This window comes from Kogia breviceps, chromosome 17 (assembly GCF_026419965.1).
Source record: "Kogia breviceps isolate mKogBre1 chromosome 17, mKogBre1 haplotype 1, whole genome shotgun sequence".
In the NCBI taxonomy this organism is placed as follows: Eukaryota; Metazoa; Chordata; class Mammalia; order Artiodactyla; family Physeteridae; genus Kogia; species Kogia breviceps.
This window is the reverse complement of record NC_081326.1, coordinates 46,397,530-46,415,655: the sequence shown is the minus strand read 5'-3', so window position 1 is coordinate 46,415,655 and position 18,126 is coordinate 46,397,530. Positions and strand designations below refer to the sequence as shown.

General features: G+C 38.2%; 1 protein-coding gene across 1 annotated transcript in view; it reads left to right on the top strand.

Moving 5' to 3' along the window:
- Positions 1–18,126, top strand: part of SLC25A32 (solute carrier family 25 member 32) — a 49,292-nt gene that overhangs the window by 1,115 nt on the left and 30,051 nt on the right. The gene's annotated exons all lie outside the window — the stretch shown is intronic.

Genomic DNA, 18,126 nt, shown 5'->3' with positions numbered 1-18,126 from the left:
CCCTTGTATAGGCAGCATGCACCGCCAGCAGCGCGAGTGGCACCACCAGCTCCTTTCCTTGGAACTGCACTCAGCATCTAGCCGCCATAACTTTGAACTGTGTCTGTGAGCATCTGTGCTTTATCGGGATTTATTTTGTGCATCCATTAGCAAGGTGTGTGTTAAGGTAATTGCTTCTTCGCTTTATGCAATTTTGGCTTATTAAAGCTTCCATGCTTTACTTTCGCATAGCCAGGGAAACCTGTACTTTGAAAGCTAAGGAGAGTCACGTGTTTGGCCTCCGGGCTGAGAGGGAAATGCAAGTGCTTGGAGTAGGGAGTAATCCTTAGTAGATGGTTAGGAATGAGGTTGGGATAGAATTCGCTTGAAAGTTTGTTTTTGGTGTTTACAGTGTGGTACAATGTCCTGTGAAGGAATAAGTAGCTAGAATTCAAATAGTATTGTTTTTTATTTAGCTTTAAGTTCATTGAGTTAAGCGAATTAAGTATATTGAAGCGAATTAAGTATATTGAAATTAATGAAATACTTTAATAGATAAACTCAACATTAAATTCTGGAAAAGATAGCATCAAAGAAGGTCTTTGAAAACTTTATTTGGAAAGTATTTTCTGTCATTTCAGTTATCTTATTACTGTTACTAAAAGTGGGGTCCGGCTGCTCGCCATTCAAAACCCAATAAAGAGGCAAAGTTGGTGGAAGGGAAAGTTTGCTTTATTTCAGAGGCAGGCATCTGGTAGGGGGGGAGGGCGGCCTCGTGTCCAAAGGCTGATTCCCACTCCCTCCTTCCCGGACTGTCAGTGGGTAAGACCTTTTATAGGTGGAGGGAGGGGGCTAGATGTAGAAACAACACAGGCAGCTCTGACAGTCATCTTGAAATTGGTCATGCAGCATAATCTTGATTGTTTTTAAGTACAGTTAGTCTTCAGTTCCAGGGTCGGTTTGTTCCCATTTCTTTGAGGCCAGTTCTTGGAATTGTGGCAGCTTATGTCATGGCTAATCTGGTCATCATGTAGTTAACTTCTTCCACCTGGCAAGCATTTCAGAATCTACAAAACAGCTCAAAGGATATGGCTCAGAATATTATCTACAGCCCTTGAAGAGGAACTAAAGGTCCTTGACTTTGCTAAATGAGTAAATTATTATTATTTGGTCCTGTTTGACCGTTTTCCTTTGCTTCCATATTTTCTCACTTCTCTAATTAAATTTATTCTTTGACCAAAGTTTTTCTACAGACAAAAGGCAGGTGGAGGATGTGGGGGGAAAGGACCATAGGGTACTGCTCTGTTTCATTACTACAAGTTAATTTCTACCATGAGAATTAGATCAGAAGTGGATTATCTTAAAGAGTTAGGTAATTGTATTCTGTTCACCTGGTGTATATTGGTCTTTTAACATTTGTAGACTGCTGTGTGGGATACAGAGCACCTAAAGTTCTTGCCCTCAGGAAACTTACATTCTAATGGTAGGTTTGAGACTTAGTCAATTAAAAAGTAATTGTAGACAACATAAAATTAAGGGCAAAATGGAATAAATCCAAATACCAGAGCATGAGTAGAGATAGACTGTTAAGAAAAGTGTAGATTGGTGATGACCACAGATATATATCTGTATCTGTAAATGTTCCATTAGATCTTGAGGTTCCCCAGAGAAGGACTGAAATTTTGACAGCTGGAGAGGAGGCAAGAAGCCATTGAAAATCAGTGAAAATTATGGAGTGTTCTCCCTAGAAGAAAACCCACAGAGGCATATAATTTCCATAATTAACCATGCACAAATAATAATTATGACAACAGGGAACATTCATTGAGCATTTACTTGCAGCAAGAGCAATGAACTAAGAACCTTACTTGCATTATATCATTTACTACTCTGAACAGCCCTGTGAATTTATTATCCCCATTATACAGGTGAGAATAATCGAAGCTGACTAACTTGCTCAAGTCACAAGTTTGTAAAGATAGATCTGGAATTTGAATCCAGGCAGTCTAACTCAAGTACCCTCTGGCACTTAACAACTTACCCCAGTACCTCTAGGAATTCCTGGTATACTGTGGCTTGAACATGAAGGCAGGAATTCTGGACTTGGCTGCTGGTGCAGACCTATATGACTTGGTATTTCTCTCCTGCAGCGTGTTATGTAAGAGCAGAAGAGGTGATGGTTGAGATGATCATTGAGGAATAGTGTGGTTGGCCTGGTGAGTTTAAGACAGTGCTGTGAAGCAAACTGTGCCTGAGAAAAGGGAATTCTTGGTGCCTGAGAATATTGGTAGTCTTGATGAAATGGAGAGAGTATTAGGAGACCAGTAGGGCTGAAGTGATTGAGATAGGATTGGGGGACAAAATTGAAGATCTAGGAGTTGAAGCAGAACTTTGTAATAGCAAGCCCATAGTCTGGCTGTGAAATGGTGATAAGAAAGAAGAAAACTTAGGAAGATGAATAACTGAAATCAAAATAGTTGCCTGGCCACCAGCATTAGTACTAGAGTTTTTATGCTTTAATAAAATTAAGCCCTTATAATAAAATTATAATACCTAGTGATGGGGGTGTTAGTCTTGACCATTAAACCAAACCTGCAATATTTCAATGAGTTCAGGTACAGATTGGAACTCAAAGGTGTCCAGAGTACTCGAAGGATTAGAAATCATTTCATACGAGACATGACTGGAGGAACTAGTTTAACTTAGGGAGTGGGAGGGACTTAATGATTGAGAGACTACCCCTGTTGAGTGGAAAGACTGCCTACAAATCAGCATTTAAAGGATGGGCAGAAGAGGAGGCTGCAAAGGAAATTTAGTGGCCAAAGAAGTAAGAAGAAAATCAGGAGAGAGTGAAATTAGCCCAAAGGAGTGTGTTTTAGGAGGTAAACGATGTCAGGTGCTGCTCAAGGGTTAAATAGAGAGGAATCCCAAAGTGCCCTGGGAGATCTTTAACCTGCAGTAGCAGGTGGAGGCCCAAACCAGCTTGCAGTGGATCGAGAAGCAATGGCGGTGAGAAAGTCCATGCTGAGATTGTAGTTCTCTCCTTCAGAAGCTTAACTGACAGGGAGGTACTGGGATCTCAGAGGAGACACTCAGGAGATACTTTAGTGTTTACGTTTTGATGGGGAAAAAACTAAAAGTGAGAAAGAGATTGGAGATGGAGACAGGAAGATAATGAGTGAGATTTCTAAGGGGTTCTAAGCAGAATCTAGAGCAGTCTCTTTCAAACTTTTTCAGCCACAACCCTCAGTAGGAAATAAATTTTATCTTTGCTATCTGGTGCGAGCACACATGTACACATATTACTGAAACAAGTTTCTTATAGTAATAGTTATCCTTACTACTTGTGATGTCATTTATATTGTCTTCTATTCCAGTCCGTTGTTGGTGCGGTTTTTTTGTTTTGTTTTGGTTTGGGGTTTAGTTTAGTTTTAATGATCTCCTCAGTCAATTTCTTGACCATCTGCAGGTTTCAAAATGCTGACATAGAGTACAGGTAGAGGGGATTGGTTTTATTAAGAGGGACCAACTCTTCAGTGTAACAGAGGAAAGGAGGGGTAAAACTAATACCCAACAAATGAAACAGGTGGTAATAGGGTAGTAAAAATTAGTGTCCCGTCTTGGCTCCCTCCTGCACAGCAAACTTTTCTATCTTCCAATTGTGTCTGACATCTTTTAGTACTATTGTAGGCCATTGTAACAGTTATGCAGGAGGTATTTAGATGTACCTACTAAATCCTCGGTGGAAAGTGTTTTTAAGACAATTATGAGGCCATTTAGGCCAAAAATATTCACTGTACAGTAAGTCCCCTACATACAAACCTTCAAGTCGTGAACTTTCAAAGATGCGAACGTGTGTTCGATGTACAATCATGTAAGTTCACATGTCTGGCATACATTGTCACGTGCATGCATCCTCTAAAAGTAGTTGTGCTTTTGTGTACTTTACAGTACTGTGTAGAGTACAGTAGTATAGTATCTTTATTTCAAGTCCATGATGTCCAGAAGCAGGTGTAAAAGCAGTGGTGACGTAGCTGGTACTGCTAAGAAGCGCCAAGTAATAACGATGGAAGCAAAAGTGAATAATTGAGAGAGTGGAGTGAGGCAAAAAGATGGTAGACATCGCTCATTCTTATAACATGAATTGTTCAACCATTGGCATGATTCTAAACAACAAGAGCAAGATCACGGAACTTGTGAAGTCTGCTGTGCCGATGATGTTGACAATAATATCAAAGAAACGTCGAAAAGTGATGGAGGAGATGGAGAAACTACTCTGTGTAGATGCAGGATCAGCATCGAGTCCCGCTCAATTTTAATTCTGTATTAGAGAGGCCCTAATTCAGATCCTCTTCATCTCAGTAACTTTGCAGTGGCCTCTTCTTTTTTTGCTTCCAGGTTTTCCACCTTCACATTCCCCCCAGGGTGCCTGGGTCTCCTTGCTAAACACATATTTGGTTATCTTAGGCACACTTGAACCCTAGTTTGAGAAATATGGGACTTTGAGATCATAGGCAGACTCTCTTTTGTGATTTTTCAGGAACCTTTGCAATTAAGTCTATCTTAGTCTGCTAGGGCTACCACAACAAAATACCACAGAGTGGCTTAAACAACAGTAAATGATTTTCCCATAGTTCTGGGGGCTGGAAGTTCAAGATCAAGGGACCAGCAGGGTTGGTTTCTGGGTGAGGCTTTTCTCCTTGGCTTACAAATGACTTTCTTTTGGCTGTGTCCTCACATGACCTTTTCTCTGTGCATATGCACTCGTAGTGTGTCTTCCTCTTTATAAGGACCCACCAGTCCTATTGAATTAGGGCCCCACCCTTATGACCCAATTTAATCTTAATTATCTCCTTAAAGGCCCTATCTCCAAATACACTTACATTGGGGGTTTGGGCTTCAATATATGAACTGGAGGAAGGACACAATTCAGTCCTTAAACAGGCCCTTACCCTTCTTTAGAGGCTGATTTCCTACCAACCTGTCCCTCTAACAGCTGTTTACTTCAGCTGTTCCATGCCCCCAGTATTTTCCCCAGCAGTGCCAGGTGCTGTGATACTTCATGTATTTGTACCAGCGCTTCCACTTGTCTAGAGATAAACTTTCTCTCCTTTTCCCAAAGACAAGTTTCTAATCAGTCTTCAGGTCTCTACCCAGTATCTGCTCTCCCACTTTGATGTCACCCTCCCACCTCCCCCCAGTTCCTCCATACACAAGTGTTGATCGTGTTTCCTCTATATTCCTATAGCACTTCATAGGTAATACCATGGGGCTCATAACTTTGTAATGAGATTGCTTGTCCATTTTGCCTTGCAGATTATATCTTCCTCAGGGTCAGGGTTTTTGTGTCCTACTTAGGTTTATATTCCTTCTTTGCCCGGCAGTGATAGTCAATAAATCATTTTCTTAATTTTTTAAAATAAATAATTATCTGTGAACAAGCAGACATCTTTCAAAATTAAAGATTTGATCCTAACTATATGATAAAGTAGATTAAATTATAGTATTACGGAAGTATAGGGTACAGAATGTTGCCTATTACTGAGATACTTCATACTCTACACTTCTAGGATTGACTTCTTAAAACAAAGAAATCATTGTCAAGAAATGTTTTGCTGTGTTCTTTATAATCTTTCTGACGCTTCCCTTGGATTTTATGGCTCTCATTCTCCTGTATAAATGTCTCCTAAGTAAATTTTCCTTTCAGTAATAAGCTCACAACACAAGTTCTCTGTTGAGGTTTAAAAAAACCAAAAAAGCAAACAGGAAAATACAAATCACAAAACACCATCTTTGCTTTTCACATTTTTTTCCTGTTTGCTTTTTTGGTTTTTTTAAACCTCAACAGAGAACTTGTGTTGTGAGCTTATTACTGAAAGGAAAATTTACTTAGGAGACATTTATACAGGAGAATGAGAGCCATAAAATCCAAGGGAAGCGTCAGAAAGATTATAAAGAACACAGCAAAACATTTCTTGAGAACCCGGGCCTCTCATTGTTATGGCCTCTCCCATTGCGGAGCACAGGCTCCGGACGCGCAGGCTCAGCGGCCATGGCTCACGGGCCTAGCCGCTCCACGGCATGTGGGATCTTCCCAGACCAGGGCATGAACCCGTATCCCCTGCATCGGCAGGCGGACTTAATCACTGCACCACCAGGGAAGCCCAATGCTACTTGCTTTTAAACTTATCTTTTATAAACCTCACGACAACCTGCAAGGTAGGTAATACTTATCCCCACTTAAAGAGGACACTAAAGCTCAGGAAGAAAAGACCAAATAGCTAATTAGAGAAGTTAGATATCAAACCCAGGTCTTCTAACAAAGCCTAGTGTACTTTAATCTCATTTCATGGTGTAACATTGTCAGGTTAATGATGAAAGAAATTGACTTTTCCCTCTTTGCCTGGTATTGGTAAACAGTCAATGGTTCTTTGCCGGGCTGCTGTATGCACAGTTAAAGTAGTGGCAAGGGGACAGTGAACTGGGCATGCCTGAGTATGACTGGTGGACTGTAATTTGTATAAACTTTCTGGGGGACAGTTTCTATGTGTATTTGAACAAATTTATACTCTTTGACCCCTTCTAATTCCCATTCTAAGGATTTAAGAAAAAAAATTGTTGAACAGAATTTTCTTTAGAGACCTTTTAATAATAGCAAAGAGAAAAAAACAATTCACATGTCAACTAGAGGACTGTTTGTTACAAATGATGGGATATCTGTAAGAGGCAAAGCCATCATGTCATTGTTGAAATCTTTTTTTTTTTAGTCTTTTGGAAATTTATTTTACGATATACCAGTTTTATAAAAAGCATAATTAAGATTATAAATTTGGCATTCTCTTTCATGCCATTTCCCTGTAGGAAACAGAAGGCACATTCAAAATAGTATAGCTCTGGGGCATGGAGGTGCCTAAAAGGATTGTTTACAAAGATGTAAGCAGATCATAGGAAAACCATAAGGAATAATGTAGTATTGGGGGCTAGAAACAGTTTGGGCTGCTGTCACCTGAAGGTCCAGAGGACAGGGAGAAAGAGTCATTGAGAGAGGGCCACCTTGAGAGGAGCTGTGACCTTCAGAGAGGAATGCAGCCTGCCCAAGGCAACCCCTGCAAGAATAAATATCTGCATCTGCTCTCTTCCATCCCTTTGATCTGCCAGGGCTCCCCACTAACCCAACTCAGCTAGAAGCTAGAAGGCAAGATCAGGCTTCTGGAGCAGAACATGGTTGAGAAGGGTGGACCCGGGATCTGGAAAGGAAGCAGAAGATATTCAGGCTATATTAATTGAACACATATATATTGAGAGCCTGCAATGTACCAAGCACTGTGATAGGAGTAGGCATATTGCAATGAGGAAGTAGTAGTCTCTGCCCTCACAGAGCATCTTGCTACTGAGAAGCCAGGATAATTGAACAAAAAAACGAATAATTGCAATGAAGAGTGTTCTATTATGGTAGGGAAAGTATGGTATGCCATGGGAACAGAGAAATTTGACCCCATCTAGAGGATAGGAAAGGATCCCCAAAGGAAATGATTGTTAAACTGAGACCTGAAAGAGGAATCAAAGTTAACTGTGTGAAGGCATAGGTAAGAAGAGAATGTTAATGGCAGACAGAGTAGCCTGTGCCAAAGTGTTAAGGTCAGAGACTGTATAAGAGCTGAAAGTTGTTGAACATTCTAGCAATTTTCATCAAATATTTTGAAGTGTAAACTTCAGTGAGCCAGGCGCTATGCAGTAAGTTCCGTAAGGCAGCATCACTGAATGCAGGGAGAGAATAAAGAGGAGACTGGGGCTTGTTGCAGAAGAGTGATGGAGGAGGGTCTTATGTATTATATTAAGGAATATGTTCTTTATTGTTTGGGGTGTAGAATAGTTTTAAGTGGATAAATGACTTATTGAAATGCATGTTTCTAGAAAGATTACCTAACCTACAGTGCAATTAATGGGGGTGGGGCAGCAAAACCGGATATAAGAAAGCTAACTTAAATTCTGTTGCTAGTTGAGAAATGGTGTCCTGAAGTAGGGTGATGGCAGTGTGAACCGAGAGTTGTGAATGGGTCCACGAGAGACTTATGATACAGAATCAACACATCTTAATTAGTAGGAGGTTGTAAAAGGAGTGTTCATGGATGGTCCCCAGGTTTCTGTCTTGAGCATCTGTGTAGATGGTAGTTCTGTTTATTGACCAACAGGCATAGCAGAATAAGAGCAGCTGCAGTAGGGATAGGGAATACTAGTTCAATTTTGGATATGTTCAAACTGCAACTTTTGTTAGTTGCATTTATCTATGTAGATCTGAAGATAAGCAAAGAAGTCTGGTCTAGGGATAGAGAACTGGCATTTAAATCCACAGACAAAAAAGGAAAGGGAGGAAATATGCCACAATAAGGGTAGTCATCTTGGAGTGGTGGCATTGTGGGTGATTTTATTTTCTTTATTCCTTCTATATTTTGTAAATGTTCTGCAGCGTACACGTTTTGCTTTTCAAAAAGCCATTTTTAATGATTGTATGCTGGTTTAATATTTATTACATGGAAAAGGTTTTTAAATTACACTATTTCTGTTGCAGATATAAAGCATCTGAAAATGTTCTTGGGTGAAGGATAACAGAAATAAAATTTTTAAACATTTCCCTAGGGCTGCTGTTTTATTTTATTACAAAAGGTATATGTCATCTTTGTTTACTTTTTACATCATGAAATTTGTATTGTTGGATTCTCTTTATCATTCTGCCCCTACAACCACTCACAGCCAGTCTCATTCCCTGCAGATAGCTACAATTAACCAAATGCAGTGTTTCAATCTATTACTTTCATAGCTCTCAATTTTTTAAAATATTCAGAGTAGTCCACAGTATACATGTATCATAATTTATTTAAACATTTCCCTATTGGTGGATGTTGAAATTACTGTCACTTTTGCTGTTGCAGAAGACGCCTTAGTAAACATCGTTCTATGTGTATCTTTGTAGATTTGGGGCTATATTTCTATAGGATATATTTTTAGAAATGGAACTGCTAAGTCAAAGAATAATTTGCATTTGAAATTTTATTAGTGTTAAACTGCTCTCAGAAAGGCCATGAAAGTGTCTATTTCCAAATACCCACACCAACACTGGGAATTAACAAACCTTAAAATTGTTTTCCGTCTGGAGGGCAAAAAAAAAAGGAAAGCTACCTTGTCTAATTTGTATTTTATTGGTGAGGTTGAAAACTTTTTCAGTGCTTTTTATTTATTGAATAGTTGATGTACAATATTACATGTTACATTGTACAATATAGGGATTCACAATTTTTAGAGGTTATACTCCATTTATACTTATAAAATATTTGTTTTATTCCCATGTACAATATATTTTTAATATTAATATTTCTTATACAAATTTTTAAATTTTATATTAGAGTATAGTTGACTTACAACGTTGTGTTAGTTTCAGGTGTACAGTAAAGCGATTCATTATACATATACATATATCTATTCTTTTTCCATATATGTTATTATAGAGTATTGAGTAGAGTTCCCTGTGCTATACAGTAGGTCCTTGTTGATTATTTTATATATAATAGTGTGTATATGTTAATCCCAACCTCCTAATTTATCCCTTGCCCCCCACCTTTCCTCTGTGGTAACCATAAGTTTGTTTTCTAAATCTCTGAGTCTATTTCTGTTTTGTAAATAAGTTCATTGATATCATTTTTTATTTTTTTTATTTGAGTATATTTTTTAACATCTTTATTGGACTATAATTGCTTTACAATGGTGTGTTAGTTTCTGCTTTACAAAAAAGTGCATCAGTTATACATATACATATATCCCCATATCTCCTCCCTCTTGCGTCTCCCTCCCTCCCACCCTCCCCATCCCACCCCTCTAGGTGGTCACAAACCACCTAACTGATCTCCCTGTGCCATGCGGCTGCTTCCCACTAGCTATCCTCTCTACGTTTGGTAGTGTATATATGTCCATGCCACTCTCACTTCGTCACAGCTTACCCTTCCCCCTCCCTATATCCTCAAGGCCATGCTGTAGTAGGTCTGTGTTTTATTCCCGTCCTACCATTAGGCTCTTCATGACACTTTTTTTTCTTAGATTCCATATATATGTGTTAGCATACGGTATTTGTTTTTGTCCTTTTGACTTACTTCACTCTGTATGACAAACTCCAGGTCCATCCACCTCACTACAAATAACTCAGTTTCGTTTCTTTTTATGGCTGAGTAATATTCCATTGTGTATATGTGCCACATCTTCTTTATCCATTCATCTGTTGATGGACACTTAGGTTGCTTCCATGTCCTGGCTATTATAAATAGAGCTGCAATGAACATTTTGGTACATGACTCTTTTTCAGTTATGGTTTCCTCAGGGTGTATGCCCAGTAGTGGGATTGCTGGGTCGTATGGTAGTTCTACTTGTAGTTTTTAAGGAACCTCCATACTGGCTCCATAGTGGCTATATCGATTTACATTCCCACCAACAGTGCAAGAGTGTTCCCTTTTCTCCACACCCTCTCCAGCATTTATTGTTTCTAGATTTTTTGATAATGGTCATTCTGACTGGTGTGAGATGATATCTCATTGTAGTTTTGATTTGCATTTCTCTAATGATTAATGATGTTGAGCATTCTTTCATGTGTTTGTTGGCAATCTGTATATCTTCTTTGGAGAAATGTCTATTTAGGTCCTCTGCCCATTTTTGGATTGGGTTGTTTGTTTTTTTGTTATTGAGCTACATGAGCTGCTTATAAATTTTGGAGATTCATCATTTGTCAGTTGCTTCATTTGCAACTATTTTCTCCCATTCTGAGGGTTGTCTTTTGGTCTTGTTTATGGTATCCTTTGCTGTGCAAAAGCTTTTAAGTTTCATTAGATCCCATTTGTTTATTTTTGTTTTTATTTCCTTTCTCTGGGAGATGGGTCAAAAAGGATCTTGCTGTGATTTATGTCATAGAGTGCCTATGTTTTCATCTAAGGGTTTGATAGTGTCTGGCCTTACATTTAGGTCTTTAACCCATTTTGAGTTTATTTTTGTGTGTGGTGTTAGGGAGTGTTCTAATTTCATGCTTTTACATGTACCTGTCCAGTTTTCCCAGCACCACTTATTGAAGAGGCTGTCTTTTCTCCACTGTATATTCTTGCCTCCTTTATCAAAGATAAGGTGACCATATGTGTGTGGGTTGATCTCTGGGCTTTCTATCCTGTTCCATTGATCTATATTTCTGTTTTTGTGCCAGTACCATACTGTCTTGATTACTGTAGCCTTGTAGTATAGTCTGAAGTCAGGGAGCCTGATTCCTCCAGCTCCATTTTTCATTCTCAAGATTGCTTTGGCTATTCGGGGTCTTTTGTGTTTCCATACAAATTGTGAAATTTTGGTATCATTTTTTAGATATAAGCGATATCATATGATATTTGTCTGTCTGACTTCACTTAGTATGAAAGGTCCATCCACATTGCTGCAAATGGTATTATTTCATTCTTTTTTATGGCTGAGTAGTATTCCTTGTGTGTGTGTGTGTGTGTGTGTGTGTGTGTGTGTGTGTGTGTGTGTGTGTACCACATCTTCTTTATCCATTCATCTGTCAGTGGACATTTAGGTTCCTTCCATGTCTTGGCTATTGTATATAGTGCTGCAGTGAACATTGGGGTGCATGTATCTTTTCAAATGAGAGTTTTTCAGGATATATGCCCAGGAATGGGATTGGCGGATCATACGGTAGCTCTATTTTTATTTTTTTACAGACCCTTGATACTGTTCTCCATAGTGGCTGTACCAATTTACATTCCCACCAACAGTGTAGGAGTTTTCCCTTTTCTCTATACCCTTTCCAGCATTTATTGTTTGTAGACTTTTTGATGATGGCCTTTCTGACCGCTTTGAAGTGATACTTCATTGTAGTTTTGATTTGCATTTCTCTGATAATTAGTGATACTGAGCATCTTTTCATGTGCCTGTCGGCCATCTGGATGTCATCTTTGGAGAAATGTCTATTTAGATCTTCTGCCCCTTTTTTGATTGAGTTGTTTGTTTTTTAATATTGAGTCGCATGAGCTGTTTGTATATTTTGGAGATTAATCCCTTGTCGGCTGCATCATTTGCAAATATTTTCTCCCATTCTGTGGGTTATCTTTTCATTTTGTTTATGGTATCCATTGCTATACAAAAGCTTTTAAGTGTAATAAGGTCCTCTTTGTTTTCTTTTTATTTTTATTACTTTAGGAGGTTGAGCCAAAAAGATATTGCTGCGATTTATGTCAGAGTGTTCTGCCTATGTTCGCCTTTAAGAGTTTTGTAGTATCTGTTCTTACATTTAGGTCTTTAATCCATTTTGAGTTTAGTTTTGTGTATGGTGTTAGAGAGTGTTCCAATTTCATTCTTTTACATGTGGCTGTCCAGTTTTCCCAGCACCACTTATTGAAGAGACTGTCTTCTCCATTGTATTTTCTTGCCTTCTTTGTTGTACATAGTTGACCATAAGTGTGTCGGTTTATTTGTGGACTTTCTATCCTGTTCCATTGATCTATAAGTCTGTCTTTGTGCCAGTACCATGCTGTTTTGTTTACTATAGCTTTATAGTATACTCTGAAGTCAGGGAGCCTGAAGCCTCCAGCTCTGTTTTTCTTTCTCAGGAATTTCTTTCCATACAAATTTTTGTATATTTTTTTTTGGTTCCAGATCTGCAAAAAAATGCCATTGGTAATTTGAGGGATTGCATTGAATCTGTAGATTGCTGTGGGTAGTATAGTTATTTTGACAATATTAATTCTTCCAGTCCAAGAACATCATATATATTTCTATCTGTTTTGTGTCATCTTTGATTTTTCATCAGTGTCTTATAGTTTTTGGAGTACAGGTCTTTTGCCTCCTTAGGTTTATTCCTAGACATTTTATTCTTGTTGATGTGATGGTAAATGGGATTGTTTCCTCAATTTCTGATCTTTCATTGTTAACGTAAAGAAATGCAACAGAATTCTGCGCATTTATTTTGTGTCCTGCATCTCTACCAAATTCATTGATGAGCTCTAGTAGTTTTCTGGTGGCGTCTTTAGGATTTTCCATGTATAGCATCATGGCGTCTGCAAACAGTGATAGTTTTACTTCTTTTCCCATTTGGATTCCTTTTATTTCTTTTTCTTCTCTGATTGCCATGGCTAGGACTTCCAAAACTATGTTGAATAAAAGTGGCAAGAGTGGACATCCTGGTCTTGTGCATGATCTTAGAGGAAATACTTTTAGCTTTTCACATGTTAGCTGTGGGATTGTCATATATGGCCTTTATTATGTTGAGATATGTTCCCTCTATGCCTACTTTCTGGAGAGTTTTTATAATTGGGTGTTGAATTTTGTCAAAGCTTTTTCTGCATTTATTGAGTTGATCATATGGTTTTTACTTTTCAGTTGGTTAATATGGAGTATCACACTGATTAATTTGCAGATATTGAAAAATCCTTGCATCCCTGGGATAAATCCTACTTGATCATGGTGTAGATCCTTTTAATGTGTTGTTGGACTTAGATTGCTAGTATTTTCTTGAGGATTTTTGCGTCTATGTTCATCAGTGATATTGCCCTGTAATTTTCTCTTTTTGTGATATCTTTGGTTTTGGTATCAGGGTGATGGTGGCCTCATAGAATGAGTTTGGGAGTGTTCCTTCTGCTGCAATTTTTAAAAATAGTTCCAGAAGGATAGGTTTTGACTCTGCTCTAAATGTTTGATAGTATTCACCTGTGAAGCCATCTGTGTTCTGGATTTTGTTTGTTGGGAGGTTTTTGTTTGTTTGTTTTTAAATTTTAAATATTTATTTATTTATTTATTTATTTATGTTTGGCTACGCTGGGTCCTCATTGCTGCGTGTGGGCTTTCTCTAGTTGCGGCAAGTGGGGGCTGCTCTTCATTGTGGTGCTTGGGCTTCTCATTGCAGTGGCTTGTTGAAGAGCATGGGCTCTAGGCACACGGGCTTCAGTAGTTGTGGCTCATGGGCTCTAGAGCACAGGCTCAGTAGTTGTGGCACAGGGGCTTAGTTGCTCCACGGCATGTGGGATATTCCTGGACCAGGGATCGAATCTGTGTCCCCTGCATTGGCAGGCAAATTCTTATCCACTGCACCACCAGGGAAGCCTTGTTGGGAGTTTTTAAATCACAGTTTCAATTTCAGCACTTGTGATTGGTCTGTTCATATTTTCTGTTTCTTCCTGGTTCATTCTTGGGAGATTATACCTTTCTATGAATTTGTCCATTTCTTCTGGGTTGTCTATTTTATTGGCATATAGTTGCTTGTAATAGTCTCTTATGATCCTTTGTATTTCTGTGGGGTCTGTTGTAACTTCCTTTTTCATTTCTGACTTCATTGATTTGAGCCCTCTCCCCTTTTTTCTTGATAACTCTAGCTAAAGGCTTATCAATTTTGTTTATATTCTCAAAGAACCAGCTTTAAGTTTCATTGATCTTTTGTATTCTTCATCTCTATTTCATTTATTTCTGCTCTGATCTTTATGATTTCTTTCCTTCTGCTAACTTTGGGTTTTGTTTGTTCTTTTCTCTATTTGCATTAGGTATAAGGTTAGGTTGTTTATTTGGGATTTTTCTTGTTTTCTGAGGTAAGATTGTATTGCTATAAACTTCTTAGAAGTGCTTTTGCTGCATCCTATAGGTTTTAGATCATCATGTTTTTGTTTTCATTTGTCCCTAGGTATTCTTTTATTTCCTCTTTGATTTCTTAAGTGATCCAATGGTTGTTTAGTAGCATATTGTTTAGCCCCCACGTGTTTGTGGTTTTTTTTTTTTTTACCGTTTTTTTCTTGTAGTTGATTTCTAATCTCATAATGGTGTGAAATTCAATAAAAGTCAATAAATTTTAATTTTTAAAAATTTACCGAGGCTTGCATTGTGGCCCAGCATGTGGTCAATCCTGGAAAATGTTCCATGTGTACTTGAGAAGAATGTGTATTCTGCTACTTTCAGATGGAATGCTCTATAAATATCAATTAACTCCATCTGGCCTAATGTGTCATTTAAGCCTGTGTTTCCTTATTGATTTTCTGTCTAAATGATGTGTACACTGATGTAAGTGGGGAATTAAAATCCCCCACTATTATTGTGTTACTGTCAATTTCTCCTTTTATGGTTGTTAACATTTGTGTTATATATTGAGGTGCTCCAATGTTGGGTGTGTGTGTGTGTTTGTATATATGTGTGTGTGTGTGTGTGTGTGTGTATGATATATATCTTCTTCTTGGATTCTTTGATCATTATGTATTGTCCTTTATCTCTTCTAGCAGGCTTTAAAGTTTATTTTGTCTCATGAGTATTGCTACTTCAGCTTTCTTTTGATTTCCATTTGCACGGAGTACCTTTTTCTGTCCTCTCATGTTCATTCTGTATGTGTCCCTAGATCTGAATTGGGTCTCTTGTAGACAGCAATATATACGGATCTTCTTTTTATATCCATTCAGCCAGTCTTTGTCTTTTGTTTGGAGCATTTAATCCATTTACACTTAAGGTAGTTACCAATATGTATGTTCTTATTGCCATTTTGCTAATTGTTTTGGATTTGTTTTTGTAGGTATTTGTTTCTTCCTTTCCTTTTTTGTTCCCTTCTCGTGTGATTTGAAGACTATCTTTAGTGTTGTGTTTGGATTCCTTTTTCTTTTGGGGGTATCTATTGTAGATTTTTGGCTTGTGGTTACCATGAGGTTTTGCTATAGCGGTCTTTATATATACAATATTGTTTGAAGTTGCTGGTCTCTTAATTTCAAATGGATTTCCAGTATGCTTCATTTGTCTCTCCTCTCAGTTGCTGGTTTTGATATCATATTTGTGTGTGGGTGATTTCCTACCTTTACTGTATGTTTTCCTCTACCAGTAAGCTTTTCATTCATAATTTTCTTGTTTCTAGTTGTGGCCTTTTCTTTTCTGCCTAGTCAAGTTCCTTTAGCATTTTTTTTAACATCTTTGTTGGAGTGTAATTGCTTTACAATATTGTGTTAGTTTTTGCTGTATAACAAAGTGAATCAGCTATTCATATACATATATCCCCATATCTCCTCCTTCTTGCGTCTCCCTCCCACCCTCCCTATCCCACCCCTCTAGGTGGACACCAAGCTGATCTCCCTGTGCTATGCGGCTGCTTCCCACTAGCTATCTGTTTTACATTTGGTAGTGTATATATGTCCATGCCGCTCTCTCACTTCATCCCAGTTTACCCTTCCCCCTCCCCGTGTCCTCAAGTCCATTCTCTGTGTCTGCGTCTTTATTCCTGTCCTGCCCCTAGGTTCATTAGAACGTTTTTTTTTTTTTTTAGATTCCATTTATATGTGTTAGCATATGGTATTTGTTTTTCTCTTTCTGATTTACTTCACTCTGTATGACAGACTCCAGGTCCATCCACCTCATTATAAATAACTCAGTATCGTTTCTTTTTATGGCTGAGTAATATTCCATTGTATATATGTGCCACATCTTCTTTATCCATTCATCTGTTGATGGACATTAGGTTGCTTCCATGTACTGGCTATCGTAAATAGAGCTGCAATGAACATTTTGGTACATGACTCTTTGTGAATTATGGTTTTCTCAGGGTATATGCCCAGTAGTGGGATTGCTGGATCGTATCGTAGTTCTATTTGTAGTTTTTTAAGGAACCTCCATACTGTTCTCCATAGTGGCTGTATCAATTTACATTCCCACCAGCAGTGCAAGAGGGTTCCCTTTTCTCCACACCCTGTCCAGCATTTATTGTTTCTAGAGTTTTTGATGATGGCCAGTCTGACTGGTGTGAGATGGTATCTCATTGTAGTTTTGATTTGCATTTCTCTAATGATTAATGATGTTGGGCATTCTGTCATGTGTTTGTTAGCAATCTGTATATCTTCTTTGGAGAAATGTCTATTTAGTTCTTCTTTTTTTTTTTTTTTTAACATCTTTATTTGAGTATAACTGTTTTACAATAGTGTGTTAGTTTCTCCTTTACAACAAAGTGAATCAGTTATACATATACATATGTTCCCATAACTCTTCCCACTTGTGTCACCCTCCCTCCCACCCTCCCTATCCCACCCCTCTAGGTGGTCACAAAGCACAGAGGTGAACTCCCTGTGCTATGCTGCAGCTTCCCACTAGCTATCTATTTTATATTTGGTAGTGTCTATATGTCCATGCCACTCTCTCACTTCGTCACAGCTTACCCTTCCCCCTCCCCATATCCTCAAGTCCATGCTCTAGTAGGTCTGTGTTTTATTCCCATCCTACCACTAATCTCTTCATGACATTTTTTTTTTTTTTAGATTCCATATATATGTGTTAGCATACGGTATTTGCTTTTATCCTTCTGACTTCACTCTGTATGACAGATTCCAGGTCTATCCACCTCATTACATATAACTCAGTTTCATTTCTTTTTATGGCTGAGTAATATTCCATTGTATATATGTGCCACATCTTCCTTATCCATTCATCTGTTGATGGACACTTAGGTTTCTTCCATGTCCTGGCTATCGTAAATAGAGCTGCAATAAACATTTTGGTACATGACTCTTTTTGAATTATGGTTTTCTCAGGGTATATGCCCAGTAGTGGGATTGCTGGGTCATATGGTAGTTCTATTTGTAGTTTTTTAAGGAACCTCCATACTGTTCTCCATAGTGGCTGTATCATTTTACATTCCCACCAACAATGCAAAAGGGTTCCCTTTTCTCCACACCCTCTCCAGCATTTATTGTTTCTAGAGTTTTTGATGATGGCCAATCTGGCCGGTGTGAGATGATATCTCATTGTAGTTTTGATTTGCATTTCTCTAATGATTAATGATGTTGAGCATTCTATCATGTGTTTGTTGGCAATCTGTATATCTTCTTTGGAGAAATGTCTATTTAGTTCTTCTGCCCATTTTTGGATTGGGTTGTTTGTTTTTTTGTTATTTAGCTGCATGAGTTGCTTATAAATTTTGGAGATTAATCCTTTGTCAGTTGCTTCATTTGCAAATATTTTCTCCCATTCTGAGGGTTGTCTTTTGGTCTTGTTTATGGTATCCTTTGCTGTGCAAAAGCTTTTAAGTTTCATTAGATCCCATTTGTTTATTTTTGTTTTTATTTCCATTTCTCTAGGAGATGGGTCAAAAAGGACCTTGCTGTGATTTATGTCATAGAGTGT